Raw genomic sequence first — 21,021 nt, 5'->3', positions numbered from 1 at the left:
TCAAAGATGCATTGGAGAATGAAAATTGGATTGAGGCTATGAATGAAGAGATAGATCAAATAGAGAAGAAAAATATATGGACTCTTGTACCCAGGCCTAAAGATAAAAATGTGATTGGAACTAAGTGGGTATTCAAAAATAAGTTGTATGAAGATGGTAAGGTATTAAGGAAAAAAGCTAGATTGGTATGTAAAGGATACTCTGAAGAAGAAGGAATAGACTATGGAGAAACTTTTTCTCCTATTGCAAAATTGGAAGGTGTCAGAACCTTACTTGCATATGCTAAACACAAAGGATTTAAGGTATATCAAATGGATGTCAAATCTACATTTCTTAATAGTATTCTAGATGAAGAAGTTTACATTGAACAACTTGGAGGTTTTGTTGATCCAGACAAGAAGGACATGGTCTACAAATCACAAAAAGCATTGTATGGTCTAAAACAAGCCCCTAGAACATGGTATGAAAGATTGCATAACTATCTTATTCAGATTGGTTTTCAAAGAACTAATGATAACAGTAGCTTGTATATCAAAGAAGGACTAGATAACAAGATTGTTTTGGCAAAAATATTTGTGGATGATACTTTTTTCATAGGGAATGATGATCTATGCAAATAATTTTTAGAACAAATGAACAAGGAATTCAAGAGGTCAATGTTTGGTGAGATTAAATTCTTTGTTGGTCTTCAGATTCAATAGAGCAAGAATGATATCTACATCACTCAATCTAAATACATCAAGGAGATACTCAAGAAGTTTGGTATGGAAGATTGTAAACTAGTTGGAACTCCCATGTGTACTGGACTAAAGCTTACCAAGGATGATGAGTCAAAGGAGGTAGATCAAACCTTATATAGATCAATGATTAGAAAGTTGCAATATGTGGTTCATACAAGGCCTGATACTGCTCTTGCAGTTGGTATAGTGGCAAGATTTTTAGCAAAACCAAGAGAAAATCACATAATGGCAATCAAAAGGATCTTTAGGTACTTGAAAGGAACTAAAGATTATGGACTGTGGTACAAATTTGGAGGTAATTTGGACTTGAAAGTGTTTATTGATGCTGATTGGGCAGGAAACATTAATAATAGAAAAAGTATAAGTGGTGGAGCATTCTTTCTTAGAAAGAGGTTCGTATCTTGGACAAGTAAAAAGAAAAATTGTACATCCCAATCTATAGCAGAAGTAAAGTATGTTGTAGCAATAGTAAACTACTCTAATACTGTTTGGTTCAAGCAATTATTGGAAGGCATGAAGGTTGAGATCAAAGAACCAATTGTTATGTTTTTTAATAATACAAGTGCAATTAACATATCAAAGAATTCAGTGATGCATTCTAAAACCAAGCACATTGCAATAAAGTATCACTTTGTCAGAGAATTGGTGCAAGATAAGGAGATCAGATTGGAATATGTCCATACAAAAGAACAAATTTCTGACATATTCACCAAGCCATTACCTAAGGATGCATTCTTGTATCTAAGAGGTAAGTTAGGGGTCATTCCCCTATCTGAAGCTCACTAAAATATAGTTTTAGTGATGCATCAACAAGAACCAAGTAGAAGATCTATTAGTTGATGCAGCATAGTCATGGGAACATTGCATATGAATTAGTACTCAAGGTACATTGTTATTTATTTGGTATGTGTTGTCTTTGGCATGTGTTTTCAAAGAGGGAGAAGTTTACTATCATATCTCATGAAATTTGTTTTAAGAGGGAGAAGTCTGAAATTTCTCTAGAGGGATCAGTTTGCAGTAAGAGGGAGATGTATGCAGTGTCTACTAACTGAAAGGAGTTCAAATGATCAGATGAGAATTAGAATGAAACTAAGGATATTTTCTTCGAAAATTCCATTGTGCTATGACATCTTGTGTTTCCATCAATGCCAAAGAGGGAGATTGTTGGATATAATTTTTTAATTGAGTGTTGTCTTTGATGTTACACAAATGTCATATCAATCATTAGACAAAGTCTACTGAGTTCAGTTGGTTTGCAAAGCAAAATTCAGAGTCTACTAAGCATTCCTAAAAATACTCCATGGAAACAATTTCTACCGAGCTCATATGGGCATTGAAGGATTTTGTGGAAGAAGTCAGTGGTAACTGAGCTCACAAGGTTAGCAAAGGAAAGTCAGTGTTTACCAAGTTCACTCGATCTCCAAAGGATTTTGTAGAATTCACAGTGTTCACTGAGCTTCAGTCAGTTAACACTAGAAATCATTTTTGGAGTAGTGTTTACCAAGCAAGGTCGGCTAATGAAGGATTTCATTTTTTTGGAAAATAAAGTATAATTTTTTTCTATAATAATTGTAGCTAACAAAGGTAATGTTTATTGCTAATTGTAACTTGTAATCAAGCCAACTTGATAATTTGGAAGGTATATATGAAAAGTCAAGTTGTGAATTATATGAATGAATGAGCAAGCATGCAAATATGTTGATTATGTGAAGAGGAAAGTATGAGAAAATTTTGGAAGGATTAGATATCTTTGAGGAGCAAAAAAGTTGTATTTGATCATTGAGGATCTAGTGAAGCAAAATAGAGATCTGTATCAGCAATTCAATTGCATCTCATTCAGGTCAAGTCATTGTTACTTTTTCATCATTGTAGCAGTGATTTCTAAATCTCCTAATAGAGTTTGTTTAGCAAAAATTTTGTAAATCCTCTAACAAGGTGATAGTTCTTTTGAATTTTTCTAAAGTCCTCTAGCAAGGCCACTCCTAGTAGGGTGATTAAATCCTCTAACAAGGTCACACCTAATAGTGTGTTTTGTAATCTTTAACTAGGTTGGCTACTAACAAAGCTCACTTCAGAAGAGTGAAAATTATTAGCTAGTTACTTGGTGGTTTTTCCCATATTGGGTTTCCACGTTAAATCTAGTGTCTCTTGTGTTCATGTTATTTCTTTTATGCATGCATGTTTAAAGATCAGTAATAAGATAACATACACTACATTTACCAAGTTAAAAAAATTTTGTATGGTTAGCGAGTGATAGCAATAATTAGTTTTATAAGACACCTAAGGGATCAATGGATTTATTTTTGTGGTAACTGATTCACCCCCTGTCTTAGTTACTCCATCTATATTTTCAACAATTCAAGCATTACTACTACCTCATCTTGAGGTAATGCAAGATCATTTAAAGATCACCCAGGATCTTATTATTGCCTTGAGTTATCATTTTCCAATCATATGACTGATCTCACAAAAAAGAAAAATTTAACAACATATTGAACTACTAAAGACAAAAAAGGACAATACCATGGCATGAGACAAATTGTTAGCACTATCCTCTGCATTTAGGGTCAAGATTGTCACATATACATTGTTCAACCTAGTCTTCTCCATAATAGAAAAAGTCAAGGTCTAATAAATGGAGAGGTCTAATAAGGTTTAATATTTCACAACCTTCAGAATAGGTTGGGCCTCGGGAATAAAACCTAAAAGAAAACTGTTAGCAAACTAGGAAAAGTTATTGAAAACAGCAAGTGAAGTTTAAAAAATTGAGATGAGAGAGAAATGGGATCATCTTTCCATGCTTGGATTAAGAGGAGGTGTTATCATGGCAATCCCTTGCTCTTTCCCAATCCAACCTACATGACACTTAAACACAAATCAATTGAAAAAATCCAAAGCTAAAGATCTAAAAGTATAGATGTATGCATTGAGCCTTGGAAGAGAAGAAAAACCTAAAACAATGGAATTTTGGCTCAGCTCCACACCTAGGACTCAATGTATGCCAACTGATTTGCACAAAGCCAAAATGGGAAAATCCCCAATACATAGGTGAATTTGTGCTAGTATTACCCGATGCACAAATGAAGCCCCAATTTTGCTGCTACTCGTGCTCATACCTTTAGTAATATAATACGACATAAAATTATAAAAAAAATTCTTTTTTTGGTATAACATTGAGTTGGTGAAAATTCAACTTGGAAAAACATAGGTTTGTCAAAATTTTGACCAAATTGGGCATAGAATTTTTATTTTTGACCAACGCGGGAATGAAAAAAAGAAGAAGAAGAAGGAATCATAGCTTTGGTAAAATATTTTGGTAGAAAGAAAAGTGCAAATGTACTAGTGTTAGTTATCATTTATATATTTTTCACATATTTAAATCTTTAAATAGATCCAATTGTTGACTTTGTTGAGATAGCATTTCATACACTTCCATGTATAAAAAAAATTTCAATAATTCCTTTAGTGGTGATCTCGTGCTCATGGTGAAAATATTTTAGAGCTCCTCACACTTTTTGAAATTTATTTTTCCATTACACTCCAATGAATTGTCCATTAATATTGACTCTAAACACCTCAATGAAGTAGAGAATCCAAATTCATCTACTCACTTCCAAGTATTTCTCCATTCTTTCAATATGCTCTTCAAATTGTTGGAGTAATTCCATCCTACAAAGGCAAGTTTAGCAATGCAAATTTAACAAACATCAAAGAGAGTTTGAAACCATCTCCCGAGATTATCATTCCATAGCTCACTTATGGAAACATCTTGTAATGGTGTCTCTTTTTGCCAGAGTCCTTTGATTTCATTTCCATTTTCTTATGATGTAGGACCATCCTAGGTGTAAGATCAATTTTGCATCACCCAACAGTATTTCATTTTTGTTTCTTGAATAAGGGTTGTCTTAGTGCAAACTTATTGTTTATGGAAGCTTGCTACTTAGTAAGTTATTCATATGAACTCAGAATGTCCTAATTTCAAAGGTGGATGTTCATCTTGGATATATCATCCTACCAGTTTAGGCTCAATGCCATATCATGAGTATTCATGGATTTATTATAGATTTTTGGTATGTAATTTTAGTATAAAAACTTTAGGATCACCATTGAAGACCTTATAGGCCCCAGATGGGCTCTAAAATATGGTCAACTAGAACTTGAGCAATTCAAGCCCTATAGATTAAAAGTTGAGGATTCTAAAAAGTAGTTATAATAGCCAATCGAGGCAACGGTTTGAAAGTTATGGCCTTCTAAAGTTGGGCCAACCAGAATTTCCAAAATAAGTGTCAAAGGTGTATCAAGCTAACTCTATATGTAATTTTAGAGTTAGTCAATCTCAAGGGTTAGGGTTTGATATCTAGAAACTTCCCAGGTGGTGCAAAAATGTTTATTTAAGGAATGAATGTACATCGTCTAGGACAACTCTGGGTGATAGGTCACAACTCTATGTTGAAAATTATTATAAAAAAGGAACCTATGTGGGTTTTCATATTGTATTTCAAAATTCTATAATTCTACATTTGTGGTGATAATAAGAAGCCCGTATTTTGTTCCTACTAATTGTTATTGTTTCTTTGGTTTTGTTATAGGTTTGTGGTACTAGGGGGAGCACCCTTCATTAGCTTATCTAAACATTTGGTGAGATATAATATCTCTTTTACAATTTTTTAAATAGGCTTCAAGCATTGACAATGGTGGATACTTAGTATGAAAGTCCACACACAATGTCTAGTTGTAGTGGAAATTATTTAATGAGACTACCATGTATCTAAGCAATCGTATAAAATTGCTCATGTACTTCTCAACCTTAGGCCTTTATAGGTATTGAATCATGAAGACAACATGATCAAATTGAATTCCTCATTTTTAAATGTTTTTGTGGTTATTCACACATTATTTCTTGAAATCCTTGCCTTTCATAGGCCAAAAATATGGTCGAGTACAATGTTATGATTCCATGTTCTTAAATACATGATCTTTCTTCCACAATGTCACTTGAAGGTTGCATAAATATCCATTCTTGAAAGAACAACAACATGACTCATTTATATTCCATTCCCCTATAGTTCTACATTTAGGGCCCATTTGGTAGTGAGAATACAAGTGGAATAGGCATATATAAATTCTTAAAATTTTGAATTCTTCGTTTGGATGCACTAAATCAGAATTGAAATATGAAATAAAATAGGAATATGTATTCCAATTTTGGTCCAAAACTGTGGTTTTGCAATTCCACCTAAATAGGTGGAATTGGAATACATATTCCTATTCCAATTTTATTTATTTTAGAAAACATAAATTTTTGGGTTTGTGAATTCCCCATCAAATTTTGGTTGAACCAAATAGAGAATAGGAATATGTACCCCCATTTTCTATTCCAAAATAGCTATTCCTATTCCCATAGCCAAATGGGCCCTTAATGGTGGGATTGAGTTCCCTCACTAGCTGATAGTGAATTAGGCATGCAAGACACTCCTCGACTATGTATATTGTACACATATAGAGATCCCCATAATCCTTGTATAAGAAGGATGGCATGCCTTTGTAGAATTCTCTCAAATAGTTTGTATGCTTCCATGATCCTCCATATTGAACACATATGTATGCCCAATCAAATTTGTTCATTATTGATTTTATAGGGGTCACTCATGTTGTCAATCTAGAATAAGTCTACCACCAAAGCATAGGTCTATAAAGGGAGGCTTGTGCATATGAAAAGGTGGAGGGCTCGATACTATGCCGCCAATGGATATGACAAAATGAAATTTCCCAATGTGATTTTTATTAATGAGGCTCTCCCTACAATTATACTTTCCAAGAAATAGCATTGTTTGATCCATCAAGAAACTATTATGCTCTATATCAATACCACATCCTCTTCCAATAGACCACAATGTCATTTAAATTTGGACATGCATCAGGTAAAGAAATGGGTATATGTTCCTCTAAATCTTCAAATTGATATCTATACTTGGTTAGTAGTTCTTTGCTCTGAGTGTACCCTTGTGCATATTAACAAACAACCACCATTACTTCTCTTGTAAAATTTAACTTCTAGATAGTTTTCCCATCTCTTTCCAGCAGCAACATAGTAATTTTTAATCATTTCAAAAGTGGGCTAGAGTTGTCTACTCAAGAAAGCAGCTTTATTGGAATTGTCAAAAAAAAAATTCTAAAACAAGTGAATTAGAGAGATCATTTAAAGATGATGGTTTTGCAAGGTTAGGAAAGGTTCCTACATGCATTCCACCATCCCCATATTGATTCTCCATAATATAATTCCATTCATATGATATCCCTTCAGGTTCCTCCTTTGAGAATATCAATGTAAATACAAGAAAACCTTGGTTATTGGCTACCATCTCACTCACAAGAGGCTATTCTCCATCATTTTTAGGCTTTATTTTATAGTGAAGCCAATATTTCCTTAATTTGGTTGTTGTAAATACATTTTTCATCCCATTGGGGGAATGAACATAATCTTCTAGAATAAGAGTGACAATTTTAGAAGGATTTCAGGACAAGGATGCTTCAATATATTTTGAGATATCAATTGTTGGGCCAAATGTTGTAGCATCATGGCATTGGCCACTAGTTCAGTGACAAATCCATAAATCTCCTTTGAAGTCATATGTGTCAAGAATAAATCCCCTTACCCCATTAATTACTGCTAAGAGAAATCTAGTGGAAAGGAAATAATGCTTCTATGAAAATACCATGCCTTGAGTGTCTCTTGCCCAACAACATTCAATATTTCCTTAACAATGAGACTCTTCATTATACTGTATGATAAAATATGAATCATAACTATTTTTTATTTAGTTTTATCCACCTATCTCATCTCATTTGGAAATGAAGTATAGAATTGGCCTTCAAATACATTTTTTTAATTTCGCACTTTCATCTTTTTAGGAGGTTCGTATTTTGTTCAGAAACACATTTTTAGGTTTTCTCACCTAACCTTTTTTTTTTGTTAGAGAGGTTAATAATCGAAATAAAATTATATATTTTGGGCACATTTATTAATCTCTTTTTATTTAAAGGTTAACGTTTTGATTGAAAAAACATATTTTGGAGGCTTTGATTAACCTAGAATAAATTTTGACTTGGGAATCAGATTCCAAAAATTACAAGTGCTAGACGAAGCTAGAACAAGTTGAAGTCCTTGGAACTATAAAATCACTATAAAATTAATAAAAGTGTGACCACTCTAAATCTTGAATTAAGGCATGTTTTAGCTCATTTTTGATAGACAATGATAGAATTCTAGACATTCAAATTAGATTATACCTTAGGATCATGTATAGTGACACAAAATAAAACATCTAATTCATGAAAAAAATCATTTGGCTTTATGAAAATTTAAAAAAAAGTATGAGCACAGGAATTGGGGCAATAGTTGGCTCTAACTGGGGACAAGAACTATGATGCACATAGAGTGAATCTATAGGTAGGCACTACAACATTTGGGGTCAAATTGTGATGATAATATTTGATAGCGCTATAATTTGTGGTGATTTTCATTTTTTTTTTTTGTAATTTTCCCTGACATCGTTGCAATGTTAGCATGATTATAAACAAAAAAAAATGACATTATTCCCCATTTGTTTTAATTGATTGTGGAGTTGCACCAAACGAGGGTGGAGAGCTTTGAAAATTTTTGTGCCCTTCTAATTGGTGCCTTTTTTTGTTGTGCCCTTGTGATCTTGTTGTCGTACCCTTGCAGCTGTGCAATTTTCTTCAAGGGAAGAAGAGGTATGTAACCTTGGCACTGCCTATAAAATGGAGCAAAATTGAAACCATCCACTTGTTTATTTTTGTGTGTGCACAAACTAGAAGAAGATTAAAATGATGCCCGACAACTTTAGAATTAAAACACACTTCCTAGAGTATAAGATGGCACTCCCTCCTACAATTAATCCCCTCCACCTTTGTTTGACTAGTCCAACAATAAGATTCACCTATATTTTCTTTGATGTGTGTGTCTCTGCAAATATCACTTCTTATAGGCATTGATTTCCATACAAATAATTTGCAGGTCATACTGGAATCATTCCAAAATAATTTCAAGTAGTAACCAACTCAACATTTCATATCGACGTGATGGTTGAATTTTTCCATTGTTAATATTATGCAATGACCCAACTAAAAATTGCATAGAGAATCAAAATATTTGTGCCTTAGTTGAACCCAAATAATAGGGAAACTTAGAAGAACTTACAAACTAGAATATCCCTGCGTGCATGAGTCATATTTTAAAAGAAATTTTCATTTTTTCTGTAAAAATATATTTCCTAGTAAGGTATACTTTGGGATGTTGACTAATGTAGGTATAACTATGTTTCATTATGCAACAAAGGTAGGCTTTGGAGCCATTTTGCACCATTGATTAAATTGGTAGAGTTTACACTTGCAAAAAGAAAACCTTTCAACAGTATTTTTAACATAGAGTTGTAAATGCATGTTCCCTTTCACCATAATTAGGTATGGGAAATGCAAAATGACTTAATAGGATTTTTCTCAACTATGTGTTTTGTTCTTAATGTCTTTTAGTTGTGATTTTGCTTCTCCCTTATGTGTGCATATTTTCCTAAATGGATATAATTTTGCATAGAAAACTATTGGGTCAGTAAATAAAAAGAGAAAAGTCACAAGCCTTTAGATTGGAAACAAAAACATGTTCTATTAGCATAAATCTTGTGTCTTTTATTTCAGATTTCCTTGACTCCATTTAAAAAAAGATAGGACAAGACACGCATTATTTATTTACTCACCATTTTTTGGGTGGTTTACAGAATTTGGAAAGAAGGAGGAAGAGAAGGGTAATCATGCAACATTAATGACTACCATTGCCCTACTGGCTTTTGGTTTAATCACTACCATCATTCCCTTGAGAATAGGACATAACATGAGCATTGAAGTGTGAGTTTTCAAATGTCTGGTGTTTAGCATGGCGGGCATTTCCTTATCAATAGCATCATCCCTTTCTTATGCATCTTCAAAAGATGACACCACAAGAAAGAGGATCACCAATGTCTATGATAAAACTTTACAAATAATTTTGATGGCTTTTGTGACTACATTCATCATTGTAGCAATCATTTTTATCCATCATCATTATCTGTATTTATCTTTTGGGTCTTGTACATATGGGAAGCCCATAAAGAAACAATTTTTACCATTATAGGTGGGGTTTTAGCCATTTTCCACAATCTGCAATCACTCTTTGCAAGAAGAGGTACCAACCAAGTCAAGAAACATAGGCCAAATTTGATCATACATTGATAACCCTCTTTATTTTAGCATACATATTCCAAAATCCAAATAATAAAATAATAAAACTCACTAAACCCATGCTAAGTGACTTATCTCAAGATCCTGTACAAAAATAATGTAGACTAGGAAAAGTGGGTAGAGTTCACAAGAAGTTTTACAAAACATACCATAGTAGATATTTTTAGAAATAAACAAGTCATAGCCCAAGTAAATTGTTCTATTTTTTGATTAGCTGGGTTGATTACAAATTCTTGTAGAACTATCGTCAGATTAGGTACAATAAAACAAACAATCAGTTGTTCCCAACTACAGGATCAAATATAGTTTTCCAAGGTGATAAAATTGCATATGCAGATGCATCACTTGCATGCCAGGCATGAAGCACATTCCCCAACTTATAAAAAATGGTTGGATATAAAGGCTTCATATGCTAGCTCAACAATGGAAGCCAAGGATGTAACCATGCATGTATTGGCACAATCTCCCTGTAAGGATCCCAAGTATCTACTGTTGTTGTTAATTTGGGCATCACTATATGATGTAGAATGTTATGAATTACTAAAGCATGTAGTAACTTCTCCCATGTCTATAGAAAATGTAGCATAGGTTCAGGGTCCCTTGGCTCCTAGGAATTTGTAGCATCTATTCCCATTGTTGGAAGAATAACTTCAATGAGGAGTTGAGTGTAAGGAGTTGAAGAAGCAAGTTTTGCTTCTATGTAAATGCCATAATCACGAGGCTTATTCCCTTGTAGAAGCCTCTACTACAATGAATTTACCTCTAAACCATGAAAAGGATGTTGAAGTGGTTCCCAACCTTGAAACACTCTTATAAAAAATGGCAAAGCTGAACATTATGCATAATAGAGAACATCTTATCTAGTGTAGTACAATATTGAGTTGTTGTACCTATAAAATTATATCTTCTATAAGGTACACCATTGATCAATTGTGCATACAAGGAAATTTATGCATTAGAATAAATGTAAGTGCCCATTACAATTGATTTTCTATGATGGCAGATCTAACAAATGGCATATCTCTCTCTTTATATGCTTCAATCTTTGCTTGGTTAATGTTTCATTCATCTAGTCCTATAATTTATGTTGACCCAAGTGAGTGAGTTTTTTTGCTTCATATTCTTTAATATTTCCTTTATGAATATTCCATATTCCTTAATCTTCACTTCATGGATGTTTTGTTGGACACATTATTTGGGGTCCTCTTTGATTTGGGAGCAAGCTAGAATGTTATTTGGGGTCCAAAAACCCTTCTTAGCAAGGGTTTGGATGAAGATTGACTGGTATCTCAGTTTTCCACCATCCAAAAATTATGAATCTTTAGAGTCTAGTATTGTTTTGAATGATTTTTCAAATGGAATAGTTCTCATACCTAGGAGTTGTTTCCATGAATATAAATGGAGGCTCTGGCATGACTGTTGTATCAATTTCTATTAACTGCAATAGTAATTGCACTTTGTTGCTAACTACAAATATATGGGAAGAGTTCCAATAATATTTGAAGTTAATAAAGGTTGTAGAGGATTTCATTCTTCATTCTCTAGTGCATGACAATAATTTTTTTTTGCTTTAAACTTTTGATTTTGATAATATTGACTAATTGTCATTAAATAGTGACTACTACAGCTAGAAATTTTTCATTTTTTGTTGAAATTATCTCTCAAATTGTAATCATTCTAAAAAAAAGTAATTTATGTCTCAATTTTTCATTTCTCCCCTTTAATGGATATGGATTCTTCACACATATTAATAATCGTCAATAAAATAGATCTTGCAAAACTAATTTTTCATAGTAAATCATGAAAGTCCTCTTTTTCTTTAACAACTTGTTCAAAACTTATTCTTTTCAATGTTTTGGGTGTCCATTACTTGTAAGGGATTTTGTAACTATTGTCTATAATATATGTAGGGAGTCCTATTGTAATCAATGTTATATATGACCAAAGAAAAGTGAACCTATAAAGAATTTGTAAGTCTAATAATTATAGTGACTTGAAATCTGATTTGGTAGGGTGTTTTTACCAAACAAAAGTCCAATAAAGAAATATGCAATTAAAAATCTATTCAAAGGATTGGATATATTTTTACTTATTTTGAGTTCCCATGATAAATTTGGTGACCTAGGCCAAGGCACATAAGGCTTGTTATGCCCATGTATTAGTAGTGTCATATGTATGTATTAGATTGCTGGTTTGAAAAATAGTTGGAATATTCCCTATTGATCCATAGTAGATTGACCTTTTGAGACCATCACTTCCTTGGTCAAGCCTTGTGAACAATAACGAAAACATGAAGTTGGATAGTACGATGTATTCAGCCTTGATAAAATATTCTACCTATAAGGTCAATTGAGTGGGTTATTTATTTGATTATCGAATCTCTACATCACAACAAAACCTTGAGAATCCTATTACATACACACTATTTTTAAAAGTGTTAGGATCTACATAAGTGTAGCATTAAAAATATTCATCAAATTTTGGGGTGGAAGTTGGGGAATCTTGTGGGAGCATGTTTGTCCAATTCTCATCAAAATTTGTGATGTCATCTTTTCCACTCACATTAGGCATGAAGGTGGGTTGTATTTAGCATAGGTGAAACACCAAGATAATCTAGATTCAAAGAACTTGGAACTAGTTGCATCATAATTGTCTCAACAAGATGCCATAAAAGTATTCCTCCTCAAAGTTCTTCTCCTCCTTAACTACCACAAGTCTGAGTCTGCAACTTATTATGGGATCAATGATCATATTGTTGTTTCTAGGATAATATTTTGATGTGCCCAAACATAATGAATCAATGATAATAGCTCTTTGTGTTTAGATAGGGAATTAGAAGTCAATTTTTTTTTACCTTGCCTTTAAGCAGTTTGAAATTGATTTGATTTGTTTCTATTCATTTTGTAGCACATCTAAATTGTGATTAGCTTTTTCAAAGGTGAGTCTTACGCTTTGGGAACACATAAATACTTTACAATGCTTCAAAAAATGATGGAAAACTATTGATGACTAGACCTACCATATAAATTTTATATATTAGTTTGTTAACTACTGGGAATTATTTTATTTAATGTTTTAGCCTAAGAATTTGTTTTAGAAATCACATATTGTTGAATTGCTTGCTTTATTATTTGTTTCAGTGGAAATAATGTACAAAAAGTTAATATCAATAATAAATAGCATAAACTAAAATAAATACTTTGGTGTAATTTTAGTCATTTTATCATCATAAGAAGGTGCTACTTATATATATTTAGTTGTTCAAATTCATTTGGATTGGTTAATGGATTCATGTTGAGCTTCCAATTGCTGACCAACAACCATTAGATGAGACCTAGCTAGTTTAAAGTGTGTTGGGATAATTTTGGAGGATTTTATGAAATTCTTGACACTCTCATCCCCAACTCATAAATAAGGAAAAATATGGAAAATAGGACATGTTCTTAGGTTGAAGTAAAATTTCAAGGAGTGATACACTTAATGAGCCATAAGAAACCTATGTGTACTGCTAGCATGCCAGACTACCACATTAGCATGAAAAGTTGAATCTAGTTCCATTTCCATGTCAAATATACAAACAATAATAAACTTCAATTTTCTGGAGTTTTCATATGCAAGCATTTCATATCAAATGATTATCAACCAACTACAATTGGCTAGGTTTGGTAGAAACAATATTAAGATGGGTCGATCATTGGATGAGAAATGTGATGAATATGGATGAAATGAAAAGGTGGGATGTTGAAAAGGAACATTAATTAGACCAAAATTCTCTTTCAAAACCATATGTGCAGACATAAACGTTAAGTACAACATGTCCAATAGTTTTGTTGATATACACATTAATTACACCAAATTTTTCTTTCAAAACCATGTGTAGATATAAACAATAAGTACAACATGTCTAATATTTTTGTAGATATACACATTAATTACACCAAATTTTCCTTTCAAAATCATATGTGTAGATATAATCATTACTTGTACAACATGTCCAATATTTTTGCAGATATACACATTAATTACACAAAATTCTTTTTTCAAAACCATATGTGCAGATATAAATATTAAGTACAACATGTCCAATATTTTTGTAGATATACACATTAATTACACCAAATTTTTCTTTCGAAACCATATGTGCAGATATAAACATTAAGTACAACCAACTCAATAAAGGTACAAGAATAAGTTATTCCCATGAAGAAGGATCATGTTAGATAATACAAGAGAATTTGATCAAAATAGGGAGACAATCGCTAGATTGTTGTCTAACTTTTGAAGAGAAGGTGATGAAAAATGTTATTATCCTTGCAAGAGTTAGTAATGGCTTAAAGACAAGAAGAATCAAAATCAAAATAGCTAAGAGACATTGTAGGGAGAATGGTCACACTGAAGGGGGGTTTGATTATAATACATTGGTAAGTTGTTTGTTATATTGTTTTCATAGTTAATATGGATATGAACCACAGAATGGGGGTTTGATTATCATCATTTTTATATAGGTCAATCTCCCGAGGGTAATATGTGATATGGACCACCACATCTCAAAGGAACATGGAGGTTTGGATATGGAGGAATATGGAGGTATGAATATGGAGGAACATGGAGGTGTGAGTATTTAAGGAGAAGATCATGATCCCATGGAAGATGATGATCATGCGGAAAAAAACACATTTGAAGATGATGGTACAAATGCATTGATACATGACACATTTGGTACTAGTGGTGTTGCTTCTGATGATGATGATGATGATTATGATGAGGATGACATTGAGGTCATCCATGATATACCTCTACTTAAGAAGGAAAACACAATCCTTTACAAAGGATCCCAATCAATTCTTCTCTCTTTTGTATTTTTGTTAGTGAATTTGAAGGTTATGAATGGTTTATCCAACATAACAATGTCATGTATGCTAAGGTTTGTCATATGGTCAAATATGTACCATTGAGATTATTTATACTAATGACTTATATTTTTTGTTGTAGATTGATAGATAACTATTTGTTACCAGTAACAAATTTTCTCCCTCACTCATACCAAGGATTATGTGCCACTATGAAACATATTGGAATGGAGTATCAAGCAATAGATGCTTGTCCTAAAGATCATATTATTTATCATAAAGAACATGAAAATGCAATAGAATGTCCCTAATGCCATATGAGTAGATATCAAGATGATCAAGTCACAAAAAGTTTCCTCATAAGGTTCTTCATTACATCCCCATTATTCCACATCTTAAATGATTATTCAAGTGTAGTAGCTTGGCACTATTATTGGATTACCATGCACACAATAGAAGTTGATATGACACTATTCGAATGCTTGCAAATGGCTCAAAATTTATGGACATAGAGGAAAAATGACCACACTTTAAAGAAGAGCCTTGAAATATTGGGCTTTCTCTGGTAATTAGCAGTGTCAATCCATTTGGAGAGATGAGATTTATTTAGTCGGTGTGGCATGTTTTTGTTATCAACAATAATCTTCCTCCATGGATGTCAATAAAGAGGGAGCACATTATGTTGGCAATGATATTTCTAGGTATTTTATTAATTTATTGTTATCTACATGTAATTATAAGTCTTGTTGTGAAATAACCACAATAATTATCTAATGTTATTCATTCAACTAGGTAAGTAACAAGAAAGATATGAATCTATATATTGTGTCTCTTATCGACGAGTTGCTAGCATTATGGAATGGTTTCACTATGTATGATATCTCTAGACCAATTTAACAAAAAAATTTCAATTCCATGCAATTCTTGTGTGGATAATTCATGATGCCCCAGGGTTGACACATTTATGTGGTATGTTATGCTGAAATCTAGTTGTACGCAATAATTCTAATTCCAAAAATGAACATATTTAATCCAATTGTATCATTATCTTGTAGGTCTTCAAAAAAAGGGAAAATTTGCATGTCCAATGTGTGGTCCAAAAATGAAATATTGTCATTCCAAAAGTTTAAGAAAGTAGGTGTTTGATAAGAATAGGCACATCCTCCACAGAAATCATAAGTTTCAAAGACTCAAAAAGCATCTTTTCAATGGGAAAGAAGAGACTACATCAAAGCCACAAAGAATGAAACCTCACCTATGGAAGTTGGAATATAATAGAATTCGAGGTAGTATGACTCCACCTAATGGTTTATGTTTGGAAATTATATATTTTGATTGTATTTTTTTGGCTAATTATGTAATTAATGATCATGAAGGTCATGTCATCAAGGCATCACTGACCACCTTCCAAAGAGACTATAATGTTATCCCAGAGAGTTTAGTAGGCTTCCCTACTACAAGCAGCTACAAATTGTGCATTTGTTTGATACTATGAATATTGGAAAGAATGTAACAAAGATACTATGGAAAACATTGGATGGAAGGTGTGACAAACAAGAACTTTCCAAAATCTATAGCAACATTCATGATTCCAATCATGAAATGAAAAATATCATTGAATCAAATAGCAATGGAGACCAGATTAATGTAAGTGCCCTTCCTTGCTTATTAATAGAGTAGCAAAGTAATTCCATAAAAGAAGTCACCTGAAAAATTTGATTTCCTATAGGATTTGCTAAAAATATAAGAAATCTCATATCAAAGAAAATTGAATTTAGGCTAGGGTTGAAAATGCATGATTGGCATACCTTCATCATGGTAAGTCATGGTCTTTTGTATTTATAATATATTTGTGAAATTGCATCCAATTTTTATTGTATTACATTAGAAAAGAATGAAATGATCAGTTGACAATTTTTGTAGTAAGTGCTACCCCTATCACTCCTAAAAAACTTTAACAATAATATGAAACAAGTGATATATGATCTTGGAAAATAAATGAGGTAAACAATGATATTTGTTCAATATTTTAAACAAGTGATATATTGTAAAGTCTTGTATTTATATGTTTTTGTGTCTTGAATCCCTTGTAGGTGGTTTTAATCTAAAGAAATCCATAAAGAAGATATAAAATATTGGAAGAAAAGAATTTCTCTACTAATGTGTGTAATGGAAAAGTGTTTACCTTCAACTTTTTTCAATGCACAAGAAAACTACCTCATACACCAAGTTGAGGACATTGAATTGTGTGGACCTATACAGCCTAGGTCAATGTGGATGGTTGAGAGAAACTTGAAACTTTTGAAGGGTTTGGTTCAAAAAAGAGCACGTCCTGAGGGTTCTATGATTAAGGGATATATGGTCTACTAGATGATGGTGTACGTTACTCAATATCTTCCTAATCTTGCAGCAAATAACTTTTTTATGACATGAGTTATTATGTAGGTAAAATTGTTTGTATGTTTTGTGCCAAGTTTCTATATCAAGTTGTGAAAGCCGAGAATCATAAAAAGGGCGATATATGTGAAATCCTTCAAGCATATTTTTTTAGGTTCTTTACTTTTCATCATTTTGCAATGAATTGATAACACAAGTTTTTTTAGATTAGAATTGGAGAGTGATTTTTCATTTCTTGATACGCTTTTAATCATATATGAACCATCTTATGATGGTTTGATCATCCAAATTAAAATTTTCTCTAGTGAAAAGTGTATAAACTAAATTTCATTGATAGTATCTTTTAATTGTCATTTTTTACTGTGGTGTGGAGACTCCTAGGTTAAAACCTCTGCTAGCTTATTGCAAATTTTAATTTAACGAAGTTTGTATGTCCTAATCTACTCCAGTGGTTGAGACAAAGAGAGACGACAATCTTCTCTTTCATTTCCCATAATATGACCTTTGAATTTCAATAAAAAAAAATGAAATAAAAATATAGTTTTCTTCCAAAATGTGTGTTATGTCACTTCATATCAAATGCCTTTCTATTGTGGATGGCTTTAGAAAGTGAACAAAATACTAGACCAAGTTGTGCTACTTTGGTAATGGAAGAGTCATTAATTATTTTGCCTTAAGTTAGTATCTTTTCCTTCCTTTTTAAGCATCAAAATTGAATGAATAAGACAAGAATGGAATACCAAAAGTCACTTGTCTCATGAACACTTTTGGAGGCATCAAAATTGATAGAATCATAAAAATAAATATTAAGTCTTCTTTACAAGTTTCCTCTAACTTGCCAATGGACCCCTTCAACCTTTCAAATCTTGAAATTGTGTAATATAATCACATTAAACAACCTAATTGCCTTTGATTTTTTAGATAGAAGCCAAGTTTTGTCAAAAATAAGATTTTTTCCTTACAACAATCCACAAGATGCTCTTGAAATCACAATGTATACAAAAGATGCAAAACATGAACAAGAGAAGAAAATTATTTTTTGGTAATGTAGGATTACTTGTCAGCTTGGAATCTCTTGGATCACTAAACAATACTAATGTATTGGTATCAACTACAAGGAGTTAAGGAAAGTGGGTGAAAATGAGTTGGGTTATTCTTGGTTAAGTTATTTGTGTTTTTTTATATTTAGTAGTTGACCCTCTATTGCAAATTCATGCTTATAATGCCAAGTTCTACCTAGGAGCAACATTAATAACAAGGGAAAAATTAAAGTTTCTATTGGTGCCACCCATGAATCATAATTCAACTATTTGGGTTCAACTATACTTCCAAATCTACTTCTTATCAACATCTTTTCACCATGATACTTATCTCATCACATTCTTAGTAGGTCCACTTATGGATCTAGAACCTTGAATGATAGGAGTTAGTCCTTGTGTTCACATTCTTAATGGCTCGCAATTTTTTAGAAGTGTTATGATATGAAAGTGGGGTGAGCTTGACATTATCCATGACATACAATAAGTGCTACCTTGTCAAATAATTAATATAACAAATGTGGGGCAGAGTTGACAGGTGATCTGCCAAATCCTTCTCTTCCTATTGATTGCCATGTGACAAGACTCATTAAGGATGCATAACAATTAAAACTAGCCCCTTCTTTAATTGTATACATGTTGTGAAGGTAAATTAAATGGGTAGGGAAGCTAGTTATCCACTTTAAATTTGAGCATCCAAATATTAATATCTTTTAACATTCAGAAATACAACTAATGTCTTGGTACATTAAATGAGTTGAAACAATGGATATACTAAAATTGGTATAATAACAAATGGTAATAAAAATTTAAGAGGGCATAGTTTTTGAATAAAAAACTCTTTCCAAAAGTTGCATATGGCTGCAAAGTACATGGAAAATTCAACTAAATTATAAGAAAAAGACATGCTCAAGGAATAAGTAAAATAGGTTTAGAGCTACAAAGTACATGGAAAAATTGTCTGAGTTACAAGGACAATGATGAAGAAAATCTGACTAGTTTTCCATGTTGTCAACATAGACAATAGTGCTAATTAATGGCAGAAAATATGTTTAGATTTCATAAGGAGTCATTTGATATTCACTATTTATAAAAAGAATTGATAATCTTCTTAAATCTACCTTTCTTGTTCCTTCTCTTTTTGCAACATGGGCTCTACTTTTCCATCTACTATGTTACTAACATTCTCAAATACTCCCACACATCCCAAACCTATACTCATTGTTTACCTTTTCTAAGAAATCCTATCTTCCAATATCAATCTCAAATCAAGGTTGCTCTCAGTCTGAGATCATTAATGATAATGTGCAAATCTTAAGTCTTTATACATGAGACTTATGGCATACAATCTTGTATCCCCAACCAACCCATTACCACACTATGTTGACTAGAAAAGTTGGAAATCCCTTTCAAGAAATTAATTAGACCATATCTATTGCATTGGACAACATAAAAAAGACAATGTATGGGCTGCTAACATCAATGGACTCCACACAAGAAAAGACAAAAATTCTACAAAAAATGAGTCAATCTCCTGGTGTTTTAGACTCAACAGCAGCAAAAAGGCCAGCATATCATTCAGAACTAGCAAAAAAACCAAGACATAGCTATCATAATCTCATTGCAATTGGGACCACTTGTTCTAATGGATCGTCCTCGGTCCCACGACACCTTTGTTGTAAAACTGTGAACATTGTGATGAAAGACTGAAAGATTAAGATATCATACTTGCGATGGTCTACTATCACAATCAAGACAACATCAAGATGAAATATTTCCCCTTTCATCTTCCATGTTATGACAGTTCCTTTCTATCATAATTACAGGGAAAACCCTTGTGGTTGCAATTTGTTACAAAAAAAGTTTGATGCCTGTTGAATGGGAACCAATTTGTGGTTATGTTGCATGGGCAATGGGTGGCCATCGCAATTTAAGCCTAAATTTAGTAGTGAGGAGAAGGTATTTCTTTATCAAAGGGATATAGAGTCACTCCAAAATGAAGCAACAAAGGGGACTAACTAGAGAAACAAAGACAAGCTAAAAATGTGACATGCAAGCAAAAATTCCTAACTAGAATATGTATGTGGTAGTTAACCCCTACATCAAATAGACTCTAGTAAATCATGCAAACTCATTTACAAGAAGAAGAAAATAAATGACATGGAGAGATAACACATGGTGACCTTGGGGTACTTACAAAATTAATTTTAGGCTCACTTCTTGAAGATTCCTAGTATGTGCAACTTCCTAGAGTGAATCAAAATATCTAAACAATAATTGTTCATCAAAACCACATGAATCCAAAATCAACTTAACTTCCCTTTTCATGTTGTCAATGATTTCTTTTTGAATAAGTTGAAGCATCAAACTTTCTTACTTCATAATGAGACCTTAACCTTTTTCTCCATTTACAAAGTCATCTTCTTGGAATTCTTGTCATTGATCATCATGAAACACTATAATTATTTTTGATGCTATGTTTTCTCCCATGGGTGTGATTTTTGGTGAACCCTTTATATAATGATTCCTATCTAAATACACCTCCCTATTAGACCAAATTTTCTTATTATGTGTTTCTTCCTTTTCTCCAACTCAAACATCCATTAGATCATATTCATAAGAAGTGACAATCACTTTTTCTATCTTGGTGTACATATCTTCTAATAAGTCCATCTAACTGGGATCATTGAGCATAGGTTTGTA

General features: G+C 32.5%; 1 pseudogene; it reads right to left on the bottom strand.

Moving 5' to 3' along the window:
* Window positions 1-6,705: 6,705 nt before the first annotated feature.
* Window positions 6,706-19,540, bottom strand: LOC149555267 (PI-PLC X domain-containing protein At5g67130 pseudogene; annotated as a pseudogene).
* Between the last annotated feature and the right edge of the window lie 1,481 nt (window positions 19,541-21,021).

This window comes from Cupressus sempervirens, chromosome 5 (genome assembly GCF_028749045.1).
Source record: "Cupressus sempervirens isolate cs-2001-9-10 chromosome 5, ASM2874904v1, whole genome shotgun sequence".
In the NCBI taxonomy this organism is placed as follows: Eukaryota; Viridiplantae; Streptophyta; class Pinopsida; order Cupressales; family Cupressaceae; genus Cupressus; species Cupressus sempervirens.
This window is presented reverse-complemented; position numbering and strand designations above follow the sequence as displayed.